At 44.2% G+C, this 27863-nt stretch overlaps 1 protein-coding gene across 2 annotated transcripts in view; it reads right to left on the reverse strand.

Annotated features, from left to right (window-relative positions):
- Positions 1-27863, reverse strand: part of OXR1 (oxidation resistance 1) — a 404602-nt gene that overhangs the window by 149066 nt on the left and 227673 nt on the right. The gene's annotated exons all lie outside the window — the stretch shown is intronic.

Consider the following 27863-nt stretch of genomic DNA (forward strand, 5'->3'; position numbering starts at 1 on the left):
TTCTGCAGAAATACTGAGCCCGAATGCTGCAGCAACTGTCATAAACAATCATGTTTATGCACCATTATTACAATAGGCTCTTGTATTTTTTAATAACAAAGGTTTGCAGCCAGGTCACAAGCACAAGTTATTATTTCATTCTGATCTCACATAGAGCCATTGCCGTCCTCACATTTCAATAAACTTTGTTTTTGGTTTTTTAAAGGTCTGTGGCTAGGAATATTTCTGTGCAAGTTGATCATTTTTCCATGATGTGCAAAGAAGGTCTGGGTTATTTATGCTGTGAAAACCTTCAAAGATTTGGTTAATATGGCCTGGATCCACAAAGCTCAGCAATGCAATGCCTATAAAATCACCAGAACAATGGAATCCACAAAGTCAGAGTTAGGCACCAAGGTTCCCTATACAATGAAAGGGGAGAGATAGGTGCCTAAGAATGAGATCCACAAAGGCTGGGACTGCCTAACTTAGTCAATGGGAGATACCAATGAGAGTGATGTGTTCTAAATCCTACTCCTCTCATGGGGTTTGTCACCTAAGTCAGGCTGCAGGGAGGTGCTTAACTGGGCTTAGCGATACAAGAACAGGAACCTGTCCTACTGCAGTCAAACAGCTGAGGTGCCAAAGCCATTTTTTAGCAAGAAATGCTAGAGGAGGAGAAGGTGCATTCCCCTTATAATTTTTAGCCCAGTGGTTAGCACACTCCCAGGATCTAGGAGACCCAGTTTCAATTCTCCCCCTGTCGGACAGGGAGAAATGAGTTGGACAGAGGTCTTCTACTTCTCAAACTGTAAGCAACAGTGCTGGTCGCAAACCTGGATAAAAGAGGAGGGTTCTGCAGAGGGTGTTGCAACCCACTCAGGTAAAGCCTTACTGCAACAGAAACCATTCACTTAAACCGGGGTGGGCAAACTACGGCCCGTGGGCCGGATCTGGCCCATCAGGGCTTTGGATCTGGCCCGTGGGATTTCCACCCCTATGGCACCGCAGGCCCCGTGCCACTCCCAGAAGCGGCCAGCACCACGTCTCTGCGGCCTCTGGGAGGGCTCCACGCGCTGCCCTCGCCTGCAGGCACTGCCCCCCACAGCTCCCATTGGCTGGGAACAGGGAACCATGGCCAATGCGAGCTTTGGGGAAGGTACCTGCAGGCAAGGGCAGTGCACGGAGCCCTCTGCCCCCTCCCCCAGGGGCCGCAGGGAAATGGTGCCGGCCGCTTCCAGGAGCGGTGAGGGGCCAGGGCAGGCAGGGAGCCTGCCTTAGACCCACTGTGTGTCGCTGCCACCCCGGAGCCACTCAAGATAAGCGACACCGGGCCAGAGCCCGCATCCTGAACCCCTCCTGCACCCCACATCCCAACCCCTGCCCTGAGCCCCCTCGGCACCCCGCAGCCCTCCTGCACCCCAACTCCTTGCCTTGAGCCCCTTCCTGCACACTGCACCCCCTCCCACACCGCGCATTCCCTCTCACACTCCAACTCCCTGCTCTAGCCCTACATTCATGGCCCTGTATGCAATTTCCCCATCCAGATGTAGCCCTTGGGCCAAAAAGTTTGCCCACCCCGAAGTTAAATCCAAACTTCAGAACTGTAGATGCAAATGGAGCTCTAAATCCAAGTATAAGAGATCCCCGTGAGAGCTGAAAGGAAGTTGAGATGGAGACATCAAATCCTGATGACCAAATCTGTAACAACAGTAGGCACGTGGAATGTCCGTACTTTGTATAGTATGGGAAAGCTGGCATAGGTTACAAGAGACATGAAAATACCCTTTAAGTATACTTGGCATCAGTAAAGCAAGATGGTGTCTAATGGTGCTACAATCTTATACTCAGGACGAGGAATGCATGAAATAGCTGTTGGAATTGTTCTGGATAACATCAGAGTAAAGATCCTGTTGGCTTAAGAGCCACTGAATGACAGACTAACAGCAGCCAGGCTGCAAACAAGATATGTCAAGTGTATGATAATTAAGGAAATGCACCAACAAATGCAGCAGGTGACCGTGAAAACAATACACTCTACACGCAAGTGCAACCAGTACTGGATGACATACCTAACTATGACATCAAGTTGGGTTTTTTGTTTAACAATTTGTATACTTTTTTATTCTTGTATATTTTTAATCTTTTTAAAAACCATTATTCCAGTGACTTTTCATCTTAAGCTGTGTTGACAAACTGTCCTTTAAAATTGGACATGATGTACCAGTGTCTTGAATACTGTCATATGAAGTTAGATGGTAGGCAACTTCAATGAACAAATCGGCAACAACTCTGTTGTTTGGGAAGGAGTCATGGGTACAGCAGCGGAAGCCCCCCAAACTGATAATGGTAAATGGCTCTTGAACCTCTGTGGCACAGACACCTTAAAGGTAGGCAGCTGTCTCTTCCAGCTGTTGGGAACACTGGGGCATGGCCACTAGGTAACTCGAGGGGATGGAAGACCACGAGTGTCGATGAAGCCCCCTCGCGCTAGGCCCCAGTGTCCTTGGCCCCCCTCCTGCCTGGAGGCACTCGCAGCAGCTCTGCGTGCTAGGCCCAAGTGTCCTTGGCCCCCCCCGCCTGGAGGCACACACAGCAGTTATGCTGAGAATCTGCAACAGTATGTTGCAGAGTCAGACTGCCTGAAACTAAGCAAGGCCAAACAGGGGAGATATGGAAGAACAATGCAGAATAAAGCAGCTTTATGTATAGTTTAACAAATGATACAGAGAATCAGGGAACTAGCTGGGAACTGGATTGGCTGGCTATATGGATACTTGGAGCAGCTTACTATTGGATAAGTATGCTGGGAAAAAGGATGTATAAAAGCCTGTGTAACTTCCTGCTTTGTTGTACAGGATTTGAGATTCAAATCTCCCTGTACCTTTTTGAAGCTTCAAATAAACTTTTCTGCTTCTCCACCCCGTTGTGATTATTGGGTGCAGCACACCGGGTAACGAACCACTCAAGCTGTTGTTCAGCCTCTCGGCACTGGGTGCCGGCAACACAGCACAAAAGGATTTGCAAGCTCACATGGAGATCAACAATTTGACTGTCAACCACATAGACCAGTGGTTCTCAACCTATTTACCATTGTGGGCCACATATGCGGCCCATAATATGTTATGTCAAGTGAATCATGTTGTGAGCAGAGACTCACCCTGACAGATCACTGAAAAAGATACTGCTTGGCAAAACCCCATCTTAATCAACTTTAAGAAAGACTTCGATAGTGTCCACAGAGAGACCCTGTGAAATATTGCTAGAAGCTATGGGATATCAGACAAACTGATTAACATAATAGGCAGCTCAGGGCACCCGCACTCATATTTTCCCCTCATGATCCAGCAAGGGCACGCACTTTTAGAGTCCCAGCTCCTAATTTCCTGGCTGTGCAGTTCCCTGCCTACACTGAATTTCCTAGCAAGTCAGACTGCTTAAACAGGCCATGCTTTTCATTCTCCTCAGAGGCTATAAATGACGTAATTGCCCACAGTTATAAGGTGCCACACAGCTTTTCCTAAGCACGCACGTTTATTCTTAAAATGAAAGCATTCCAGAGAAAACATTAAAACAATAAAAGAGCCCACATGCTTGCTAATAAGGTTACCTTTTTCTCAGCACAAGAATCCCAATGAACCTGCGAGTCATCCCTTGTATAGGCTGGCTCTTTGATCTGGGAATAGATAATTTGTAGACAATGGGTTTCTCCTCAGGGCCTAGCTTCAAACGGTTGGGTCTGAGGGTAGAAAATTGCATTCTCCTCGTCCCAAGTATTTCCTAGGAAATCCAGTCAATTTAGTTTATCACAAATGTTCATTCTTATATGGCCCAGTGCTTAAGAGTCCTTTGAAGCTCATAACACTTCCCAGGATTTACATTAGTAATGTCTCCACCCTAGAAACATTGCATACAATCCCACAATAATATATAAACATTTGTATTTTTAATACAATGAACTCCTAAGATTCTTAAGGGTTGTCCAGACTATTTCAGAAAATTGCCATGTCTGTCACAAGCAGTTTATGCAGTGTTGTACCCAGGTCGGTCCCAGGATATTAGAGAGACACAGTAGGTCGGTAATATCTTTTATTGGACCAACTCCTATTGGTTAGAGAGACAAGCTTTTGAGCTTACACAGAACTCTTCTTCAGGTCTACCCAGACTTGAAGACGAGCTCTTTGTAAGCTCAAAACTTGTCTCTCTCACCATCAGAAGTTGGTCCAATAAAAAATATTACCTCCCTGTCTTGTCTCTCACAAGCAGTTTATGTGATTAAAATAGATGTGCAGTAAGGATACAGGCCTGGACGAGTGGTTTGATACTGTGGCTGGAATTAGAGAAGAATGTGTATTATCACCAATCCTCCTTGCATTAGCAATAGACTGAGTGGTGAAGCGGACAATAAAAGGTGTAAAATAGGTTACTGAAGATAAGTTACACAACCCTGACTTTGCCAGTGACATTGCTAACTATAATATGGAATGGAATTATTGCCCTTAAATCAGAGATGGAACAGGAAATAGCAAAAATTGTATTGAAAGTAAACGCAGAAAACACCAAAATTATGAAGGTAGGAAACTGGACAACAGATGCAAAGGTGCATATGGATGGAAAGGAAATTGAACAGGAGAAGAGTTCTGCCATCTGGGCAGTGTGGTGACATTTGAAGTTGGCAATACAGATATTAATACAAGATTAGGAAAAGCAAACACCACTGTTTGAAAGGATGAACAACATCTGGTCAAGCAGAGGTCTCCATACCTAACTAAAGGTCAGATTATACCATGTGATTATATTGAGCATGCTACTGTACAGAGCAGAGACTTGGCTGATGACAATGGCTAACAAAACAGCCTGGAGGCTGCCCCTCACAGATAGCTGATGAAGATACTACAAATTTCATGGAAGAACAAAATTACAAATGTGAGAGTAAGGGAGCTGACAAAGCAGGACTGTCATAAGGCCTATATACCCCATGCTGGCCCAGCTTCGAAAGGCTGAAATAAAGCAACTGCTTGCAGTCCCAGCCAGAGCTGACTGGCAGCCTCACAGCAGTTGAGGATAAAAGAGCTGCAGGGCAGGAGACGGGGAGGCTACCAAACAGACTATGACAGTTTGGGGTGCAATCCAAACCAGTGAGGGGCTGTGTCATCCCTGTCCTGCAACCTTGGGTGCCTTGCAATGCCCCGGGCCACTCACAAATAGCCTAACAGCATGCAGGTTACACTCTGAGTGTCTGTGTATAGCTGCAGCCTGCCTACACGCTCCAGTTCCACCAGCCTTGGTTACCACATGCAGAGTGACCCCAACAGATATCTTAGAAGGTTAGGGTTGGAAGAGACCTCAGGAGGTCATCTAGTCCAACCCCCTGCTCAAAGCAGGACCAACCCCAACTAAATCGTCGCAGCCAGGGCTTTGTCAAGCCGGGCTTTAAAAACCTCTAAGGATGTTACCTCCCGAGGTAACTCATTCCAGTGCTTCACCACCCTCCTAGTGAAATAGTTTTTCCTAATATCCAACCTAGTCCTCCCCCACTACAACTTGAGACCATTGCTCCTTCTTCTGTCATCTGCCACTGCTGAGAACAGCCTAGTACCATCCTCTTTGGAACTGCCCTTCAGATAGTTGAAAGCTGCCATCAAATCCCCCCTCACTCTTCTCTTCTGCAAACTAAATAAGCCCAGTTCCCTCAGCCTCTCCTCATAAGGCATCCGCCCCAACCCCTTAATAATTTTCATTGTCCTCCGCTGGACTCTCTCCAATTTTTCCACATCATTTCTGTAGCGGGGCCCCCAAAACTGGACACAATACTCCAGGTGTGGCCTCACCAGTGTCGAGTAGAGGGGAATAATCACTTTCCTTGATCTGCCAGCAATGCTTCTACTAATGCAGCCCAATATGCCCGTAGCCTTCTTGGCAACAAGGGCACACTATTGAGTCATATCCAACTTCTCATCCACTGTAATCCTCAGGTCCTTTTCTGCAGAACTGACGCTTAGCCAGTCGGTCCCCAGCCTGTAGCAGTGCATGGGATTCTTCTGTCCCAAGTGCAGGACGTTGCACTTGTCCTTGCTGAACATCATTAGATTTCTTTTGGCCCAATCCTCCAATTTGTCTAGGTCACTCTGGACCCTATCCCTACCCTCCAGTGTATCTACCTCTCCTCGCAGCTTAGTGTCATCCACAAACTTGCTGAGGGTGCAATCCATCCCATCATCCAGATCATTAATTAGGATGTTGAACAAAACCGGCCCCAGGACAGTCCCCTGGCCACTCCGCTTGATACCAGCCGTCAACTAGACATTGAGCTATTGACCTCTACTCATTGAGCCCGACGATCTAGCCAGCTTTTTATCCATGTTATAGTCCATTCATTTTTATCTTGCTGGCAAGAATACTGTGGGAGACCGTATCAAAAACTTTGCTAAAATCAAGATATATCATGTCCACTGCTTTCCCCATATTCACAGAGCCAATTAATTCATCATAGAAGGCAATCAGGTTGGTCAGGCATGACTTGCCCTTGGTGAATTCATGTTGACTGTTCCAGATCACCTTCCTCTCCTCCAAGTGCTTCAAAATGGATTCCTTGAGGACCTGCTCCATGATTTTTCCAGGGACTGAGGTGAGGCTGACCGATCTGTAGTTCCCCGGATTCTCCTTCTTCCCTTTTTTTAAAGATGGGCACTATGTTTGCCTTTTTCCAATCGTCCGTGACCTCCCCGATTGCCACAAGTTTTCAAAGATAATGGCCAGCGACTTTGCAATCACATCAGCCAACTCTCTCAGCACCCTTGGATGCAGTGCATCCAGCCCCATGGACTTGTGCATGTCCAGCTTTTCTAAATAGTCCTCAACCTGTTCTTTCACTACTGAGGGCTGCTCACCTCCTCCCCATACTGTGCTGCCCAGTGCAACAGTCTAGGAGTTAACCTGGAAGTGGAGTCTGATGCAAAAAAAGCATTGAGCACTTCAGCTTTTTCCACATCATCTGTCACTCAGTTTCCTCCCCCATTCAGTAAGGGTCCCACACTTTACCTGACCACCTTCTTGTTGCTAACATACCCATAGAAACCCTTCTTGTTACCCTTCACATCCCTTGCTAGCTGCAACTCCAAATATGCTTTGGCCTTCCTGATTACACCCCTGCATGCTTGAGCAGTATCTTTATACTCCTCCCTAGTCATATGTCTAAGTTACCGCTTCTTGTAAGCTTCCTTTTTGTGTTTAAGCTCACAAAGATTTCTCTGTTAAGCCAAGCCGGTTGCCTGCCATATTTGCTATTCTTTCTGCACATCGGGATAGTTTGTTCCTTTGCCCTCAATAAGGCTTCTTTAAAATACAGCCAGCTCTCCTGGACACCTTTCCCCCTCATATTAACTTCCTAGGGGATCCTGCCTATCAGTTCCCTGAGGGAGTCAAAGTCTGCTTTTCTGAAGTCCAGGGTCTGTATTGTGCTGCTCTCCTTTCTTCCTTTTGTCAGGAACACACTCCCAGTTCCAGATTTTTCCCCAAAACATGTATTTAGGATTGTCCAGCCCTCTCCTGTACGTACCATCAGGTATGTTGCCCCCCAAGGGGGTAAAGGTACAACAGCTTGCCACCTTAAATGGAGCTGCTCACACAGTTCATCACACTGGGTTAGTTTTGATTAAAGAATCAAACAAATTTATTTAACTTCAAATTGATAAGAAATTATTACAAGTATGAAGGCATTAAAGTCAGACATGGTTACAAGAAAAATAAAAATAAAATGCTTCCTAGTACTAAACTGAATAAAGTAGACTTGGTTGAAGGTGAAATTCTTATCATAGGTTTTCACTACATTGTTGATCAAACTCTCAGGTCAGGATCTGCTCCCAACGTTCAAAGGCTGTTTCTTTTGTTTTCTTTGGTGAAAAGTCAGAGATGGACAGGGAGAGATAACTTGAACTGTTTTGCCCCTCACTTTTATAGTTCAGTCACCCTTTTGAAATGCATTTTCCTGAGCATGACCCCTAGATAAAACTCTTCCGAGCTGAGAGTATGGAGGCTGGTGGTGAAAAGATAATAAGAGACATGAAGGCTGGTGTGGAAAAGATGTCATTCTGTTGCTTTTCACCTACTTACTAAAATGTAGATTTGTTTGTCTCTTGTCTTCCTCCAATTCCATGCTAAAGAATGGCCACTAGATATATGATGACACCTGGCTAGGGCCATCACCTTGTCCTTTGTCTTTGAGAAATGGGTTTACCCACTTCCCAGACTTGTCTGGTAAACACACTTCAGTCATGATTTCAGCTTATGTTCATAACTTTACATATAATATTGCTATGTACATTACACCAATTAAATTATTGACCAGCCACCTGTTAATTTTCAAATGATACCTTACAAGGTGTATTTTATACAAAGATTATTCCAATAGTGTGTAGGGTATGAATACAGGGATGCATTTGATTACACAGACTGAGGGATTGTAGTGATAGGATTCCTTCAGCAGACTGGGGAGAAGCTGCCAAGTATATCAGCTCACTGAAGAGGGAGAAGCAGTGTTAGAAACTGAAGAAGACTGCATAGGTAGGAAGTAGCTCAGGGAACCGTGAAGGAGTGTGGAGGATTGCTTTCTGGCTGTTCCCAGCAAGGGCTGTAAGCTGGAACTCAGTGGAGTGGATGGGTGGGGTTCCGCAGCCAGAGACTCTCAGACAAGAAAGCTCATAAGCCCAGGGGAATTAGAGCCATTAAAATCCTGGTGGGCCTGGAACTTTTACTTCCCCTTTGCCTCAAAGGAGAACAGAGACTATTGAAGAATAAGCCAGAGGACCCAGTCCTCAACAAGGACTTAACAAAGCACAGTCGGGTGCAACAGCATGGGGGTAGAAGAACTGAATTGGTTTTCTCCTTGCCTCACTGTGAGGGGGAGCTGAAAGCTAATGACCTCCATCTCCCCCCATTACAAGGACATGTTATAAAATATAAAAAAAAAAAAAAAGGCTTGGGTGGTTGGGACATATACACTGTATGGAAGATGGGAGAAATACTGAGCAAGTATTGAATTGGGTATCCAAGCAAGGACAGAAAAAGCAAAGGACAAGAAGGAAACTGTACTGTCAGTACAAACTGTCAGTACTAGAGGTTACTGAATGTGTTGGCAAGAAATACCACAACTAATGAGCGACTGTAATCAATGAAAGAACTGGACTGCCTGATGTGTCAGCTGCACAGAAGGAACTAAGGTAAAGTCTTCCACCTCTCAGGAGAGTGCCCTAACCACTGGGCTATGGGATATTTTGATGTATGTCTCCCTCAGTCTCTCCTGTCAAAGCTGTTCCAATTTGAATAAATGTTTAAATAGTCATTGTGCCAGACAGAGGGAAAGTGCAAGAGAATGACTCAAGTCTGGTGATTAGAGCACTCACCTGGGAAGTGGGAGATCCAGGAGCAAGTCTCTCTGTTCCAAGGATTCTTGATTTATCCAAAGTGAAATAGCTTCACCAGGAGAGATTAAAACAGATCCGTATCAGAATATCCCATAGCTCAGTGGTTAGGGCATGCTCCTAAGAGGTGGGACCTCTGTTCATCAGGCAGAGGGGGAAATGGAACCTGAGTCTCCCATGTTCCAGGTGACTGCTCTAACCACTGAGATAAAAGTTATAAGTGAAGCACCATCTCCAGTTCATAACCTCAATTTTAAAAGATGCCAATCCAGTAGGCAGCCTCTGATCATGCCTATCAGATTAGGCCCATAGACAAGATCAGTGGAGCAATGCCTATCTTCTCCTGGCTTGTGATTATTCTGGGGCTTAGGCGTGAGATAGGCATCTGGATTCCTATAGTGGGGTAGCAGTGTACGTGCCCAGAGACAGGAACTTAGACACCTAGTGAACTTTTTCAGCAGAAATTTCGGCAGCACGTGAGTTTAAGCTCGTACAGAGCTAGGAGGGAGCCAAGTTGGGGGGAAGGGGGAGAATTGTGGATAGCAGTGGTGCCTAAAACTGGGATTTAGGCATCCCAATGCACTTTGCTCCCCAGTCAGCCTATTACTCCTTTGTTATGAGCATATGGATAACTGGGTATAGCATTTTCTTTGTCTTTCATTGATAACTGTTCTATTCCATCTGTGGTGCTCTGGTGCATCCTCAAGTTATGCATCCCAGAATCTAGTGACCTCACTTCTGTCCCATGGAAGCCCTGGAACTTGCAAAGCTTGAAGACATCATCAACCCTACCATAAATTCGCAGTTAAAATATGGCCCAAGACTTTAGCATAGAGGTAGATGTTAGGATATAGATATTCAGGCCTGTCTGTAAAGGCCTGTACTTTAAGAATTTAGGTGTATTTTTATCACTTGGCTAGTTACAGGTATAAAAGAAAGAATCACTGTCTGCCAATGTAAGGTCCTTCTCTTACTGTGACAGTCTGGGGCCCTGTTCTTAGGCTAAGGCCTTTGGCTAAGCGACAGAGGCAGCCATAAGCTGGAAAGCGACCGGTCACATCCTCACATTCCAAAGTAGTCACATGGAAAGAAGGTGCTATTGGGCTGTTAGGAATACAATCCTGTCCTGATAGTGCCTATCAGCTCCAGAGAAAGGGAAGTGCCTAGAAAATGTAAAAGAAAACTTAGTTTGATATCATCCTGTCTGGCAAGAACTCACTTATCAATACTGGGATGTGAAATCCTCACTTCTGTATTGTCTTGCCATTATAGTTCCCACTTTGCTATTGTTTGTCTGTATAATCTCTGTCTGGTTCTGTGATTGTTCCTGTCTGCTGTATAATTAATTTTGCTGGGTGTAAACTAATTAAGGTGGTGGGATATAATTGGTTACATAATCATGTTACAATATGTTAGGATTGGTTAGTTAAATTTTAGTAGAATGATTGGTTAAGGTATAGCTAAGAATATTACTATATAAATTAGGGGCAAACAGGAAGTAAGTTGGGATTCGGAAATAAGGAAAAGGAACTTGTATTTAAGCTTGCTGGAAGTTCACCCCAATAAACATCAAATTGTTTGCACCTTCAGACTTCGGGTATTGTTGCTCTCTGTTCATGTGAGAAGGACCAGGGAAGTGGGAGAGTGAAGGAATAAGCTCTCTAACAGTAGATGGTTTCTGGAAGGGGTTGTTGAACCTAAAAATCAAGTTCTGCTTTGTTTCAAGATTTTAAGGCCAGAGGGACCATTAGATCATCTAGTCTGATCTCCTATGCCTAGGGCCCTACCAAATTCAGAGCTATGAAAAACAGATCACGGACTGTGAAATCTGATCTCCCCCCGTGAATTCTGGTCTTTTGTGAGCTTTTACCCTATTCTATACAGATTTCATGGGGGAGACCAGCGTTTCTCAAACTGGGGGTCCTGACCCAAAAGGGAGTTGCAGGGGGGTCGCAGTATTGCCAGCCTTACTTCTGTGCTACCTTCAGAGATGGATGGCTGGAGAGCAGCGGCTGTTGGCTGGGTGTCCAGCTCTGAAGGCTGTGCCCCACTAGCAGCAGCACAGAAGTAAGGGTACCCATACCATGCCACGCCACTCTTACTTCTGCGCTGCTGCCTTCAGAGCTGGGCGGCCAGAGAGTGTGGCTGCTGACCAAGGGCCCAGTTCTGAAGACAGCAGTGCAGAAGTTAGGTTGGCAATACCATACCATGCCATCCTTACTTCTGCGCTGCTGCTGGCAGCAGCTCTGCCTTCAGAGCTTGGCTCCCAGCCAGCAGCTGCCACCCTCCGGCCACCCAGCTCTTACAGCAACTCTGCCACCAGCAGCAGCACAGAAGTAAGGGTTGCAGCACCGCAATCCCCCCCTACAATAACCTTGTGACACCTCCTCCCCCCACAACTCCTTTTTGGGTCAGGATCCCTACAATTACAACACCGTGAAATTTCAGATTTAAATATCTGAAATCATGAAATTTATGATTTTTAAAATCCTAGGACTGTGAAACATACCAAAATGGACTGTGAATTTGGTAGGGCCCTACCTATGCCACAAAATTTAATCCAGTTACTCTTGTTATGAGCCCACTAAGTTGTGCTAAGGTTTATGCCAGTTTTTATTTTTTCTAATCATAATGAGGTGCAATGATGTGGTACCTGCAGCTGCAAATGAAAAGCACTGTTTTAATCAAAGATCATATTGAAATAATAACAATTCCCTCTATTTTTTAAACAATCTAAACATTTTACAGAAGTAAATGGTTTCCCATACTAATGTGAAAACAAAAACAACAGTACAGTGCTATAGGCATAGCCCTACAAATCTCTTTAAGGACACAATTCTGCCAGGTGCTGAGAGCCTGCAATTCCCTTTGAACTACAGATCAGTTTGGGTGGATTTTTTTGTTCTGACTTTAGAAAAATATTTTCCTAATCAAGGTTTTGGGGTTACTTTTTAGTGAAAATTCTTTATTTAAAATATGAGCTTGAATATCACCTTATTGCCCTAACCTGAAAGGTGCTTTAAAAGTAAATTAAAAGCGTTCAGCTGGATATATTGCATGGTGTGACCAGTGGCAAGGAAGAACAGTGCTAGCTGCCTCACTGCCTGCTCAGACTTGGCCTCACAGCCCCTCTGTCATGATGGGGGGGAGGGGGCTTTGTCTCACTTCCAGTAGCCTGTATCCCCTCTCAGCAATGGAGTGACACTGCACCTAGATGGGCTAGGCTGGAAGTTCACAGCTGAACACAGCACAGACTCAGCTGCTTCTTAAATTGCCATTAGCCATACCACATCCTATGGCAGGGCAGCTAGATTTTCTTGAATGTCTCCATTCTGAATACTGACCAGGTTTGACCCTGTCTAGGTTATGAGAGCTGACACAATGGTGGCGCACAGTAATATTTTCTGTTTAAAAAGCTGATTTTCTGCAATTTTTCTTAAAGATTTTTTTTTAGTCATAGGTTGGTTTCTTATTAGAAATAGTCTGAACAACCTCACAGAATAACACTCCCTGATTAAAAAGAACAGTCGTACTTGTGGCACCTTAGAGACTAACCAATTTATTTGAGCATAAGCTTTCGTGAGCTACATCGAGTGAGCTGTAGCTCACGAAAGCTTATGCTCAAATAAATTGGTTAGTCTCTAAGGTGCCACAAGTACTCCTTTTCTTTTTGCGAATACAGACTAACATGGCTGTTACTCTGACTCCCTGATTAAACTTGCTTTATAACCCTCAGCATCCAGAAACACAATAATGATTGTTTTTTGCTGAGGAAACTTTGCTGTTACTTCCATGTGTCTGTTCAGCACTGTTATATAAATGATAGCTCGCTAAACTGGGGCTGTAAGGGCATGGGTATTTCTCAAAGTTATTTTCTGAGCTGTGACATTAGTGCATCTGGTGTTAGCAAAGGTGTAAGTGCTAATGTGAGTGGGGCTCAATCACTTTCAGCATCGTACCATAAAACCCTGAGGGAAAGGGTCTCACTCTGTAAAGCTCCAGGTAAATTTATGGCACTGTGGATTTATTTAATAATCCACATTTGGTGGTCTCCTAATGCTGAAAGTATAGGCACATCTTAGTCCCACTGTGTGATTTTTTCCAACCTTAGGAACTCATAGGCTACTTCCCAGCCTCAGATCAAATTCTGAATTATACCTCTCTGTGAATTTTGGCATCCAGTCTACAAAGGGGTGGGAGAGGGAGGAGGAGAAATTAATCTTGGCCAAGTAAAAGAGGACAAAATTAATAGGAAAAGAAATATTTTCAAGGGTGAAAAGAATATTACAACTAATTGGGGATTTAAGGGAGAAAAGGATAAAACTACACAACAGCATGTGGTAGTGACCTATAATTACTTGTGGACAAGTTTGGTGCTTGTGAAAATAAGTGTTAATTGCAGCAGCTAATACCAGGCAAAATGCCAGCAAATGCTATTCAAGCTTCCTCAGGATTCTGCCAACACACATGCCTGCTATACAAGAAATGAGCCTCTTTCATGCCATACTTGCCAGATTTCCCAATACTACTGAGCTGCAGATAAATGTGAGCAAAGACTGAGATGTAAACAGCTGCCTTATTTTCTCTTGTGAATTAGGATTTGAACCAGGTCTCTGAGATGAAAATCTAGCCTAGACCTAATCCCAATAATTTGGTATTCACTAAAAATCAGTGTTAATTACTGTATAAACGCTCTCTATAAACATTATATAAACATTGTAAGCTTCTTTTCAAATGTGAGTGCCTAAAGGGTACCCACTTCACAATTCATAACTCAAATTACTGCTTAGATGCTCAAATAAGTATTTTAGCACCCACATATGGAATTGGGTGCCCCAATTTAAAGTATATTTACTAATTTGATAGCTAAGGGCACATTTTAAAAAAGAAGTTAGGCAAGAAAATCACTAGTTTGTATCTGTGGTAGGCTTACCACTTGTCTGTTCGCTCTGTCACCTAGGCCCCAATCTTGCAACAGGATGGGTCTCTTTGACTATCAGGATTGAGACCTTAGACTCAATTTTTGTAATATTTAATTACTGTAGCATTCTCTGAAGGGTTTTAGATTCCACAAGCCTTCAAGTTTCCTTTTGTCTTATCTAATCTAATGAGTTCCAACTGACAAGTCATGCCTGTCAGATGTTATTGTAAAGATATCTGAGTTTGTTGTTAGTTCCTCTGGCCTGTATGGGCTCTGTCTACTCTGTTGTACATGTTGTTAGTTACATAAGTATTGTTTTTAGTTTTTACATTCAGTGTTAATCCAAGGTCAAACTACACTGGTTTGTACTGGTTTACCCAACGGGTCCTTTCCTCTTTTATAGGAATCTCTGGAATTCTGGCGAGAAAACCTGCCTAATATTTATTCTTGCATCTATGCAAGGATTTCAAAAAGTGGAATGCCATAAGTTAAAGAAAATTAGGCTGTGATGATGGAAGGAAAATAAAATTATAATACAGTACAATCAAGCATGAGATATTACTGCAGTCCAATCAAGAGATATGAACTGATTCAGAGTAACGCTCTGCACAGTACAATGGAAGAGGTTGAAGGTAAGACGAATTTAAAGATTAAAAGCTTTCTACAGTCTCTTCCTGCAAAACAGTATGGGAATTGAATGAAACCGGAGTTTTCAAAAATGATCTTCAATTTTGGGTGTGTCTGTTTTTTGGACACATAACTTTAGATGCCTGAGGCATGATTTAAAGAGGTCCAGAGCACCAAAAGTCTCTATTGACTTCAACTGCGAGGCAACTCTAAAAATTCTAAAAAGGTTCTGTGGACTATAACCTACTCTGTTATGCTGGAAATCATTTCCAAAATTAAATGACAGAATGTGCACTATATGGTTATGGGGAACTGAAAAAAAAAAAGTTCAATCACATTTCTTTACTTATTTTCCTTAACACTCACTCTCTGTGAGAGAGTGAGAGAGAGAAATGGCTACATCATCAAATGTTTATGGAAATATATTTTAGGACTTCAATTCATATTTAATTGGTCAAGATCAGTTTATTAGAAAAGGAACTAGCTGTTCTGCTTAGAGTTTTTTGTGTTTTTTGAGAGGATCAATCCTGATCTTAATGGGATTTTGTGTTTGTGCACGTGCTCTTTTAATGATACCCACTTGGTGAGACCTCAGCAGAACAAAGTTAATTTTTGATGCTGTACACAGATGTCTCTCTGTATCTGTCTCCTCCTCTTATTGACATTCTCTGTTTTTTTCATCATGTACAGTATTTTGAAACTGAATTTGGAAAAAGACTTAAGTGGTTGATGGATTCATTGCATTTGCTAGCTAATCACCTCTTTCTTTGTGTAAGCATAAGTGATACAACTACATTTTGCTTCCAGAATGCAGAATCAAGAAGTGATTATAGATCAGTCATTTGACTCTGAAGAACACAGTCAATGTGTGCCTTAATTCTCTTTTTTCATGCCTGCAGTATAGTCTGACTGAAGCTGTTCTTTCTCTAAAGCTCATTAAGTGTCCATCATCTTCTTGTTAACATATTGTGTCTTTATAATGAGCTTCCTAACTCTCTTACTTTAGAGACAACAGAGCCTGATTTTCATTTACACTTCGGCCCCTTTACACTGTCAGAGTGGTTTAAATGGGCCTTAGTGGAAATGAGAATTAGGTCCAGTAGCATAACCAATGCAGCTACAAGGATCCTCACAGTGATGAAAGTCCAGTACCATATTACAGCCCTTTTCAAGACTACAGTAACTCCCCACTTAACATCCTCTCACTTAACATTGTTTCGATCTTACGTCCCTGCTCAATTACAGAACATGCTCTATTTAAAGTTGTGCAACGCTTTGCTATAACGTCGTTTGGCTGCCTGCTTTGTCCACAGCTGGCAGCCCTCCATCAGCTCCCCTATGCCCCCCCACAGCGCCTCCCGCCTGCCGGCAGACCCCTCAAATCAGCGCCTTCCCACTCCTCCCCACGCCTCCTGCCCATGGCAATCAGCTGGTCTGTAGTGTTCTTGAGGGAGTGGAGAGGAGCGAGGACTCGGTGCGCAGGCTCCCCCTCCCTCCCCTGCCTCCCAAACGCTGCAAACCAGCTGATTGACGCAGGCAGGAGGGAGGGAGAGGGGAGGCTGCGCACCGAATCCTCGCCCCTCCCCCTGCCCTCCTGCCCCCTGAGCGTTGCAAGCCAGCTGATTGCCGGGGGAAGGAGTGAGGACACGGCGCACCTCCCTCATCCCTCCATTTATGGCAATCAGCTGGCTTGCGGTGTTCAGGAGGCAGGGGAGGGAGGGAGAGCCTGCACACTGTGTCCTCACTCCTCTCCCCTCCCTTCTGCCTCCTGAACACCAGCTGATTGCCACGGGCATGAGGCGGAGGGAGGGGGGAGGAGCGAGGACGCGGTGTGGGGAGTAAAGGGGAGGGGGGAAGAAGAGGCGGGTTACCGATGGGGGGTTTGGGGGAAGGGGTGGACTGGGCAGGCCGCGGAATGAGCCCCCCCACCCCCCTGCCCCTGGTGCTTGCAGAGTAGGGGAAGCTGCCCCTGTGCAACGTGCTCCTCCTAGCCTACAGCACCTTCAGCCTCCTTGCCCTGCGTCATTGTCTGCAGTGCCAGTGGGCTGTGCCTGTGTGGGGTGAGGCGGGGGCACCTCCCAACTATACTACTGTACTGTACGGCAAAAAAAAGTTTCCCTGGAACCTAACCCCCCATTTACATCCATTCTTATGGGGAAATTGGATTCGCTTAACATCGTTTCACTTAAAGTCGCATTTTTCAGGAACATAACTACAATGTTAAGTGAGGAGTTACTGTACACAGATTACACAAATTAGGTTTCAGTGCAGAACTCACATTTTACTGATCACCTCAGACATTAACCTGTGTATGTTAGAAATTTTCTGCAGTATCGTCTTAAAGTCCTATCCCATGCTCTATAGTTACTAGACTTACATATTCCAAGATAACTTCACTTGTATCAGGCAAAGAATTAATATGTGTACCAAAATTCCACAATAGTAGAACTCTCCCATATAACATACATTATATGTATAAATTTAGTATTTTTAAACATAAACTGAAATCCTTTCATTAACATCTGACGTCAGTCCTGTTGCGTCTCTTTCTCCTTGCAGTAATAAAGCACAGTTTGCCAGCCCAAATATTCAGCAGTATCTAGTACGCTGAATTTAAAAGTAAACAAATATATTATTGGTACAAATATAATATAGTTTGACTTTCAGCCCTGAATCAACTCTTCTACTCGTTCATGGCACGGAAAGAATTAATATGGTCAAAGCTACACAGCTAATCAATAGCAGAGCTGAATATACTGTACAACAGAGGATTTCCTAACCCCTAATCCCACCTCTGACCATTTGACCATGCTGTATCAGACTATTAGAAAGGTTTGAATTAAGAGTCATGTGACACAAAGACTGCCTAGTCAGTGACCAAAAACTCATTTCTTAGCCTTATGACCACCCCGTTCTGAATATCAACAATGTGATCCACCGACCTCAGAACAATCAGTGTCTTGCCTCAGGAAAAAGCATTTTATTAAATGAGAGAGTTTTTGTTTCTTTGAGGACACAATACAATTTATATCAAATGCTCCCACTGCCTTCGGTGGGCTTGTGATCAGGCTCTTGAGGGGGAGAACAGTTCACTGGAGATTTTAGTTCTAGTTCCAGGTTAAGAAAGGGTGAAACTTGTGCTGTTCCTACACAGTGAAGAGCAGAAAGCACAAGCAGCCTCATGAACAGTTAAATTATTCCAGATCCTAAGGGGAAGTATCCAAAACTACAGTCAGGGTGTGGCACAGTGCAGGGACACACCAGATGCATCCCCTTTCCTCTGGCAATATCCCCTATTCCTCCATGACTGGGGTGATCCTCTTATGACCTGGTTTGTCCAGTGCTCAATCCCAATCCACCAGCAGTATGGGGCAAAATGGCAGCAGAGGCCCTTGCCCTACACTTCTTCCTCTGATTACTCTTGGGATGTTTTTCTAATCAACATCTCAACATTTTTTTTACCACATAGCTCTATATCGGCAATGCTTTCTCAAGTTAATGCCTCATTCAGCAGTAATTATGCATCTTTCTTGGCTAGCTGAGATGCACCTGACTTATTTTAAGATACCCTTGATTCAATGGCTTAAACCCTAGTTATACATACCTTTTCCTGCGCTGTCTAAATCAGTGCACGACATTACTGAAGTTCTCTTTTGAATGAAAATCAGCAAGTGATGTTGATCTTATTAGCGGGAAGTTCTGCTTTTTTTCCTGATAAAACTTCCTTTTTAGGAAACGTGCTCTCCCATTCTTGTCCCCTCCCCCACCAGCATTCACTTCTACATTAGCATGTAGGAAACATATGGCTAGTTACTCACTCTTTGTGCATCAAACCTTTTGGGACAGTTACTAACATTTACCCTGAAATATCAAAATAGATTGTATCTAGCTAGCTATATTCTTTCAAAGCCACTCAGCACAGTATGAGCACTGGATTAAGAATGTAGAGTTTGCATAGAGTTGCTCTTCTTAGATTCAGCAGCTTTATATGATACTCCCTATCATTTTAATTCCTTGTCTTTGATTACTGCTGCAAGGCTTTCACAAAAGGCAACGTTCAATGTACTCTCTAAAGGATAAACCCACCCAAATACAGAGCTCTGGTACTAAGCCCTGTGCACCACTTAACTGCCATGCAAGGGTCTTACACTTCCCCTTTATACTATGATGAATTTCATCCTGAATGGTTAGACTTTTCCTCTTCATCTTTTTTTGGTTTGTCAGGGCAGGATCGACAAAAGGACTCTGGTGTTGCAAAGTGGAGCACCACCGCACCTAACTTTTAGGGGCCTAGAAAAATCACAGGAACTGCGATCCACAAAGCCAAGTTAGGTGTCTGGCTCCTAGAAAATAAGTAGGGAGAGATCGGCACCTTAGGATGTCATCCATAAAACCCAGTACGCTTCGCAGGGAGCCAGCTAAGTTAGCTAATGGAAGACATCAACTGAGCGGCATGTGCTACGCTCTATCCCTCTCATGGAGATAGGCGCGTAAGTCCAGGCTGTAGGGAGGTGTCTACCTCTGCTTGCAATCTGTGAATGGGAACCCACTGCCTAGAGTCAGGCAACTTAGGGGCCTAAGCTGCTTCTTGTGGGAATGAGCCACCTGCCTCACTCCACACAAAACAGCTGGAGGAGGAGGAAATGCGGTGCCCACCCTATAAATTTTAGCCCAGCGGTTAGAGCACTTGCCTAGGATATGGAAGACCCAGGTTAAATTCCCTTCTCTCTGCCAGAGTTGGAGAAAGGATTTGAAGGGGGGAGGTCTTCCCATCTCTCACGTGAGTGCTCAAACCACTGAGCTGTGGGATATGCTGATGTGGGGTCCTTCAGTGTCTTCTGTTGAAGTGTTTCACTGTGGCTAAACGTAATGGGAGTTTGGGACTGGGCCCAGGGTCTTGCACCTCCATGCTTGGTGCCTGAACCACTGGACCACAGAATCATTCCCACTCATTCTTTCTCTTTGGCCCAATGACTATTCTATTGTGGATAAGTACTTAAAGTCATTGGGCTAATGAATGAAGACGGGGGGAGGGGGGGGAATGATTCTGTAGTCCAGAGATTAGGGCATCCACCTGGGATGTGGGAGACCCCCAGCTCCAGTCCCCCAGCTCTAATCACTCTGCAGCTGCTTCAAACAGCAACTCATTTAAGAAGATTGGAGTGGGCTGAATAGCTGTGCCTCCCCCGCACAACATCTGGTCAAGAGGAACGGTACTGGGCCCCCCTCTCAAAACTAAATGGAATGCTGAGGGTAAGAGTAACTGTGTAGAATGAGGGGACTGAGAACAACAGGTTTGAAAAGTGGAATTTCACTTGCTAAACTCTGTGCTTCCCTCATAGAGACTCTAGCAGTTGCCAGGATACCTCTCTTGTACTCTGGCAGACCTTTGTTCTGATATTAGGAGATTGCTCCTGCTGTTTCTTTCCCCAAGTTTACTCTATTGCTTGGCGGGTAGTAGTGGTAACTCTCAAGGACTGAGGAAGGGAGCCCAGAAAAATAGATAGCAGGATACAGAGCAGTACAAGGGGGAGAGTGGGCTAGAAGCTGACAATCTCTGCAGTACGGAGGGAGCTTAATAGCTCATTCTACTTCACTATCTGCCAACCTGCCGCTGCCATCTCCCGAAGTCCAAATGTGTTAGGCTTCCTCTTCAGCTCAGTTGCCTTATGCAGGACCCCCAGAAAACATCACTCCCCTGCCCCTGGTTGACAAAACACATGTTCAGATCAAGCACAGAAAACATACAAAACGTCTCTTCAAAGATATGTAGTGAAGTTAGGTACCCATATGGAAAAGGAATTCACCAAAATGCGTTGACCAGAAGAACTTTTACAATATTTCCAGGTATAAATGGTTCTAAAATTGTTCTCTACAAAAGAAGGCATATGTGGAAAAGACACATTGCCAGGCCACTAAAGGGCTAAACTGGGATTTTGCCACACGTCCTCTGTATGTTTTACACCAGGAGCAGCCCTAGAAACAGAGTGTGACTCAGAAAAGGGGGGAGATGTATCCTGCACCAGCCTCACACTGACACAGCGTATGTCCCTCGGGGTGCTGGCACTGCTGCAGTGCCCTGTACATGACAGGGTGGCACAGCCCACCCCTTCCTTGTGTAAAAGAGGAAGCAGCGGCTCTGAAGGAGCTGCTTCCCACCCCGTGATACAGGTAGCTGGCACAAGGGAGTTACGGCTCGTGACTCCCTTGGGTGAATGCTCAGTAGAGGTCATTAATTGGCACTAAAAAATTAAAGCAGATCTTTAGAGTTTATTGCTCTTAGAAAGGGGGAGACCTTGAACTTTTTGATACTCCAAGGCAACATGTTACACGAAGGCAAAGGCATTACTACTGATGTCATAGCTGAAGAGCTGAGGGTTTAATCAGGAAAGTATTACTGAGAAGAACCTCTAATACAGGACACTAAATTCAAAGATTTGGGGATGGTTTTTTGTTTGTTGTGTTTTTTATTTTCCTCTTTTCAAAAATAAATATTGAAAGAATATCCTTTAGTCAAGTAAAACATTCTCATGTTCTTTACAAATAACTTCTATTAGAGTGAGCACAGCACTAAATCCACTGGCAACCAGAGCAAATATACCCAAGGTTTGCTTGCAAAGAAGTCACAAAGGTCTCAGACTGACACAGTCCTAAAGTGCCATAAAAGTTTGAGCAGCAAAATGTAAATGTTCCAGTTGAAATGTCTTTTAAAGGAAGAAACCCCAAAGCAGGAAATATGGTCTTGTGGTTAGTGCACAGGATGAGTCAGAAAACGTGAATTTCTATTCCTGGCTCAGACACAACCTCCTTGTGTGTCCTTGGGCAAATCAGTTGGGCCAAAATTTTCAAAAGTGGCCTGTGATTTTGGTGCCCAGATTGACTCGGACTCACAAGTCTCAGGCTCTGGAGCTAAAAACAACAGAATAGACATTCCCACCCGGCCTGGTCCCCGGGCTCCGAGACCCTCCCCACTTACCGGGTTTCAGAGCCCTGGTTCTAGCCCGGGGTGGGCAAACTTTTTGTCCTGAGGGCCACATCTGGGTATGGAAATTGTATGGCGGGCCATGAATGCTCACGAAATTAGGGGTAGGGGTGAGGGCTCTGGGGTGGGGCCAGAAATGAGGAGTTCAGGATACAGGAGGAGGCTCCAGGCTGAGGCAGGGTTTTGGGTGTGGGGGGATGAGGGCTCCAGCAGGGGGCGTGGGCTGTGGGGTGGGGCTGGGGATGAGGGGTTTGGGATGCAGGAGGGTGCTCCAGGATAGGACTGAGGAGTTTGGGGGGCGGGAGGGGGAATCAGGGTTGGGGCAGAGGGTGAGGGCTCCGGCTGGGGGTGCGGGCTCTGGTGTGGGGTTGGGGATGAGGGGTTTGGGGTACAGGAGGTGGATCCAAGCTGGGATCAAGGGGTTCGGAGGGTGGGAGGGGGATCAGGGCTGGGGCGGGCGGGGGCCAGGGGTGCAGGCTCCAGGAGGCGCTTATCTCAAGCATCTCCCGGAAGCAGCGGCATGTTGCCCCTCTGGCTCCTACACGGAGGCACGGCCAGGGGGCTCTGTGCGCTGTCCTGTCCACAGGTGCAGCCCCCCACAGCTCCCACGGCCAATGGGAGCTGCAGGGGCAGCATGCAGAGCCCCCTGGCTTCCCTTTTGCATAGGAGCTGGAGTGGGGACATACCAGCTGCTTCCCGGGAGCCGCGCGGAGCCACGGCACATGCAGAGCGGGGCAAGCCCCCGACCCTGCTCCCCGACAGGGCCGAATTAAAAGATCTGATGGGCCGGATGTGGCCTGCGGGCCATAGTTTGCCCACCTCTGCTCTAGCCTGAGCCCAAACGTCTACACTGCTATTTTTAGCTCCCCAGCCCAAGCCTCCAAGCATGAGTCTGAGACACGGCACCACAGGGTTTTCTTTGCAGTATAGAAATACCCTCAGTGCTGAGCAGCTATGGTCCCCAGTGATTTAAGAACCATAAGCAGGAGCACTCAAAGCTCAGCATTTTAGAAAATCAGGCCCAGGAGATCCCTCAAGTGAGGCAGCAGATTTTTTGAAATGTTAACCTTCCTGTATCTCTCTGTGTTCCTCAGTTTCCTAATCTGAAAACAAGGATAATATTTCTCTACTTCACAAGGTTTTGTGAGACAAATCTATTAGCCTTTGTGAACCACTCTGAGATTTTCAGATGGATGGTGCAATGTAAGTGCATCTTCAGCTAGATGGGGAGGAATTCAAGCCTACATGCAATTAACTGTGCAAACACTCAGCACTAATTTATTTATTTAAATAGTCAAAGAGGCCTTTGCTTAAAAAATAAAATATGTGCACAGAGTGAGGGACCCTTAAAATTGACTTTCAATCTGTTCTGTTGAATAAATACTGAGATGAATATGGCATATTTCAGACAATACACAAGCTTAACATTGTTACCAACTCTTGCAACTAGTCGGGCTGCAGCAGTGTCCACATTCCTGTGCTTCTCCACCACTAGGAAATTTGGCCTGAGGATCTTTCTAGCTGTGGATCTACTTGCTGTGCCTCCATTTCCCCCCACATCATCTCCCATTGTCTCCTACTGTGGCATGGAGCACATCACCTTGGAACACTTCTCAGTAAATGCATATAGGGAACAGTTTTCCCCTGCATAGGTTTTCTGTAAGCAGCAGAACTTGGCTAGTTGTTCTTACTCTATGAGTGTACCCTTTTACAGGCACGATTTGTCTCTAAGAGAAAACAGACATATATCAATGGGGCAAATTCAGGCACCAGAGTCATACCAAAAAAACATGAATGTCAGGTATGCATACATAGCTGAGTAAGTCCTTGAACAAACATGTCCCCGACTGTGTACATATCCATTTTGTGTACATAAACACTAATTTTGAGAGTGCAAATGCATATTTTCCTGAAACAATTACCCAGGGCTGCACCTCCAGACATACTTTGCAGGTGCAACTAAGGCCCCTAAATTTGAAAATTTAATCCCAAACCCATTGTGAGCACATAAAACAAGAAGAATGTCCCTTTTCTGTGTTCTACTGAGTTTAGAAATGAATCAGAGAGAGAAGCCTGGTGCAACAATTTCTATTCTGGGAATGAAAAGAAACGGCGTACACAGTCAGGACATATGACTCTGAAAGATTTCAAAGCAATTGAAGGCTCCTCTGATAAATTAAAGGTCAGAAGTATTCTAAACACTTTGTTGGACAAAAGTGATAAATTCTACAAATGCTCTTTGTGGTGTTCAAAGTCAGCTGAGGATTAAAAGCTGGAAAGTGTCCATGAAAGAGGTAAGATGAACAATTAGTTAAATCTGTCACCAGAATTTTGTTGTTTTTGTTACTTAAAGGAAACATTTTCTTTCATTTTTACCAAACTACGAACATCAAAAAGATAAAAATACCTCCTCAAAAACTAGAGAGGCATTCAAAATTATGACATTGGGAAAAGACTTTGAGCCACTTGGAAGGATTGAGATTGTAGAGAATGTGTGCAAAATCTCCCTATCTGCCCTTTTCCAGGCTGACCGTCTTAAATGGTGATACTTTTAGTTCATAGTGACTGACTGGATAAAAAGATCTTAGAAAGAAAAAATTCTTCATCTGAGCTGTACTCTTGGGAGCACCATCTGCCACAGTCTTCTCTCCCCTGGTGATATGAGCAGCTGATAAAATACAAACCTCATTATTCTGAATGATGAGAGCATTTTCTCCACCTTTAGTTAAAATATGCCACATTCACTGCATTATCTAAGAACATGGGGAGCTGAGAAACACTGTGTGGGATGCATCAGTAGGGATGAAGACTCCCAGCTTTATGCACCTTGTACATTATGAACAGGCAGAAGAATTCAGGGAATGAGTTTCAAAAAAAGATTCTTAAGTGAAAAGACATCTCAAGCATTCCAAATGGCCCCCAAAGGCATCACAAAAGGAAGAACTGGCATCTACATTACTCACTATTGCTTTCCTGTGACTGGAAAATTATTGCAGGTTTTAAAATATAGCTAAGGTTGAAATTTTCAAAAGCTAAATAACTTAAGTCCATATCTAAAAGAGCACCTGAGGTCTAGCAGATGCTTCATCTCCTGTCAGTTTCATACATTTTGAACTCACATTCTGCCCCTCTGCCTATGCAGTTTTAGGACCTTGATGGCCTTTTTACAGCAGACATGTACTGACTTGAAAGTTTCAAGCATTTCCTTCCCCTCCTTCCAGTAACTCTCAGGTCTCCATTCTGATCAACAGCATATGCTGCATGACTATTCCATGTCATACACATTCCCTCTTTTGACAGTTTGGCCTCTTGTTTATATTTGTTTAAATGAAACTGCCTTTGCCATTTGTTAGCACTGAACGAAAATACTGAAAGCCCTTTTGAATCAGTCTGCAATGTTCCTTATTATTTGTACTATCACTATTTTCAGAAATAAGCATATTTTGAGAGTCTAAATTAATGAGAAGTCCTAAACTAACGCATGTTCCACTTATAACCTCTTTCCACCTCAATAAGCTATCATTTGTAGGTTTTTTTATTATGCCTCGTCTTCAGCATTCTCTGTCTGTGGACATTAAGCTCAACACCTTTATTGGTATTAAATCCTGTATTTCAAGCTGTGATTCTCAAAGCAGTTGCCGTTTTACTATCATTTATGAAGTGATGTGGGATTTGTTTGCAAATGAGACATACAGTAAATCTTACACCGTATAGTGTTGCCCTTTGTACTTAACCCACAGTTCTTAATTGCTATGGAGATTGATGTTATGCCTTTACAGTTTGAAACCAGCATGTTGAAAGCAGAGACATACCAAGGCAGAAAAAAAAGTTTCTTTTGTGAAATGCACTTTACTTATATTGATATGTTTGTGTTGGGGTCACCTGAATGACAGCTAACAGGACAGCACATGTAAAATAGTTGCCCAGGGCAGTTAACTTTGTTATATTGCTGATCATGAGGATAATAATATTAGGGAGCACAACCAGTTAATAAAATTTACTTTCCAAGGCAATTGGATTTGGATGTTATAATAAACATTCCACACCCCTTCCACATGCAAGTGCACAGAAGCCTGCAAAACAGGTTTTTGAATGCTGTTGAGCTCTTGATGTACATTTTGGCAGAGGTACTGAAGAGGATTTTGGTGCCATTGGAAGGAGCAGAGGAGAGCAGATCTCTAATGAAGAGATAATAGGGACTAGAGTCTCAGTATAAATGATTTCCATTCACCAGAGCTGCCCAGCACTAGCCCTGACCTAATATAACCAAAATAATCCACATACATGGCAATGGAAGCTACTCTCTTTCCCCTTGGTAAATGAATCTGTTTCAGGGTGATGATTTCTCCCTTAAATCACAGGTGCAAAATCCCAGACTGGTCAGCCCACCTGATGTTCTCTGCTGGAACGTGTATCTCGGTACACACCATGATATCTGAACTGGTTTTTGACTGTTTAAATACTTCCTCATTTGTCTGGATGCCATGATGCCAACTAACGGTATCTGGCCCACTGCCCTAAAGCGTAAGAACTAGGCAGTGAAGGATATTATTTTCAGAACTTATCAAGTCTTCTGCAAGAAGCAATTAGACCTCTTACATGGCATGCTGCAGCTGGTGTCTTGCACACAGGACAATTTTACTCTCTTTTGTAACCCACCATGGCTGTTGCATAGGCAGTTTACCTCATCTTGAGGATGAAAGTCTTGTAAGAGGGAGAGGTATAGGATAGTCATTACAGAGCCTCATTTTACCCAAAGCAGGCCTCTTCGCCCCACAAACCTTTTCCCTTCCTTAAAATTGAGAGATCCATATTAACCAGCTAGTAGCTCTGACTACATTTCCCCCTTGTCTCAGATACTCCACTGCAGGTAAGGCTAGCCATGTAGCACACTGTTCTGTATGTCTTATTGACATAAAAATCCAGCAGAAATTCTGGCACAGTAACTGTAATAATCATGCTGGCCAGCCAGCTCCACTGTTAGTCAAGGTCATTGCACAAGAGGTGTTTTCCTACCACATGTGCAGAGAGGGCTGAGGCATTGGCTTGTTACGGTAGTGGAATCTTACAGTTCTGCCTGACCTCCAATATTTTGAAAGTGTTTTGTTTACAGGGACTTTGTGTTCGTGAGTGGAACTCATTCTGAGGAAAGGAAATCCATTACCGAACAGGTGAAATTTTAAGGCTACATGAGTGTATGTTTATAGGGCAGCTCCACCATCATCACCACCCAATGAAGCATTCTCAGGTAGCTTTCCCCTCTGCCCAAGACATGCACACTTCTTGAGATATTGCTGTCTACCTCTGCTCACTGTTGCAGGTGGCAGGATGAGAAAAGAAGGGGGTTTCAGGTAGGGTTGCCAATTTTGGTTGGACATATTCCTGGAGGTTTCATCACATGACATAATCTTTAATAAAAGATTAATCTTTAATTCCTGGAGACTCCAGGACAATCCTGGAGGGTTAGCAACCCTAGCTTCAGCAAACACAATAGCTAGTAAGCACTGCAATTCTCCTTTCTACATTAATTAGGAAGTTCCGTAGCTTACTAGCCATGTGAGGAATTTGATTACTTCCAAAAAAGAATTACACAACTCATTCGGTTGCACTTGACTAAGTACAGTAACTGCTATTCCTCACAAGTCTACTCTTTTTTTCTTGCATTATTTCTGAATAAATAATACATATGAGAGGTTTTAGCCACTGGACTTCTCTAAATGAAATCCCTAAATTTTCTGTTCTGCTTTCTCTAATAAAGAATGTAGTTTGCTCACTCAAATCAGGCATTACGCAAGCTGAGACTACGCTCTTGCAGTACCATAGAAAGAACAGTTGATTTCTGCAATAACTGATCAAACACTATCACAGCAAGAAATGTAAGTAGAAATAGAAGTGTTCTCACATATGGCAATAAACCAACCATGGAGTCGCCTGT

This window comes from Eretmochelys imbricata, chromosome 2, assembly GCF_965152235.1.
Source record: "Eretmochelys imbricata isolate rEreImb1 chromosome 2, rEreImb1.hap1, whole genome shotgun sequence".
In the NCBI taxonomy this organism is placed as follows: Eukaryota; Metazoa; Chordata; order Testudines; family Cheloniidae; genus Eretmochelys; species Eretmochelys imbricata.